Source organism: Chinchilla lanigera, unplaced genomic scaffold, assembly GCF_000276665.1.
Source record: "Chinchilla lanigera isolate Chin_1 unplaced genomic scaffold, ChiLan1.0 scaffold00068, whole genome shotgun sequence".
Classification (NCBI taxonomy): Eukaryota; Metazoa; Chordata; class Mammalia; order Rodentia; family Chinchillidae; genus Chinchilla; species Chinchilla lanigera.
The window spans coordinates 2804940-2806447 of NW_004955469.1; positions in this window are offsets into that span (position 1 = coordinate 2804940).

The following is a 1508-nucleotide window of genomic DNA, read 5'->3' on the forward strand; positions in this document are numbered from 1 at the left end:
GTTCATGACATGAACAGCTTAGTGATAAAACCTTTATAGTCAATATTGTGCTCAGAAGATTGCTTTTCTTCTCTAATAAAAAAATCCCTTTCATGTTAGTTTTCATCACCAAACATACATTCATTGAGCACTGAGTTCCAGGTTGCTGTTTTATGTATTATCAGTTCTTAAAACCAAGGAATTAAGCAGTGTTATCAGATGACATCAATGTGGGCACTGACCCATCAGCACACATTCACAAAGTCTGTGATAGTCAACTGCAGATCCAGCCCGAACCCAACCCGACTTTCAACACTGCTTCCAGTTCATGGGGAAAATGAAGTACACAGGTACATGTAAAGGTGTGTGACAATTTTCAAAACACCCTCGAAAATGTTACCACCTCACTGATTAGGAAGCAGGCTATATGCTTTATTTACCCCAGGAAGCAACTAATTCTGTGAATATGATTTCAGACAGATCTTGAATAATCTATAAAGATGGTAATATGATCAGAAGGATCCATGGTCCCGGAACAGCATTCACTGAATAAAAGTATCTGTTTTCCTTAAGTGAGAATAAACTTGAATTGGCAATCTCAAATATAACTGAGGTACAAAGGGTATTTTATCTAGAGAAAACACAAGACCAGGTTTATTTCATACAATGTTATTCACACATTTTTCATTTTCTAATTTATACATAATATACAAAGTGAAGCTAACATTTCATATGAACCAATAAGAGCCAGGACAAACTGGTCCAGAAACATTCCATATCAAAAGGATACACTTAAGAGTCAAGCCTAAGTGTTCTGCCCAATTAAATTTCTTTATTCTCAAAGGTCAGATTTTACTAAAATTCCATGCCAACATACTAAAAGGTGGAACTGTGGTGTGGGCACCAAAAATGGCAGACCTTAAAATTTCTACAAGAAAAGGGATATATTTCTAGAATATGCCTAAAGTACTGAGAACATTGGGGTTGTCAGCAACGGGGAAATGTGGGAACCTTGGAACCCTCAGAGAAGGTTGTTTCCCAATATAACATTCTCTAGGGCTTATTGTGTTCTAAAACCGCAGCAGTGACTGCCTGTGTGAACAGAAGGCAAGGATAAAGGCCAACTAGGAACAACCATATCAATACAGGAGAGATGTAGGGCTGACCCTGGGAAGGAAAGTCCAACATGGGGCCAAGTCACTTCAGGGCTGGAAAAGCAAAGTAGGAGGGGATAACGTTATAGGGGTCAGGGAGAAGTACTGTTACTGTGACAGAAACATGCTGATGAACCAGTGCGACTGAGAAGGAACAGTGACAAGCAGATGGACTTAATGGCTTGAGCAAGGAATGCTGGGTTAGAAAACACTGTAACTCAGTATCCAACATGGAAACTATTCCTGGCGCCCCAAAACTTATGCCATTAAGGTTCATGATATGAACAGCTTAGTGATAAAACCTTTATAGTCAATATTGTGCTCAGAAGATTGCTTTTCTTCTCTAATAAAAAAATCCCTTCCATGGTCAACTGA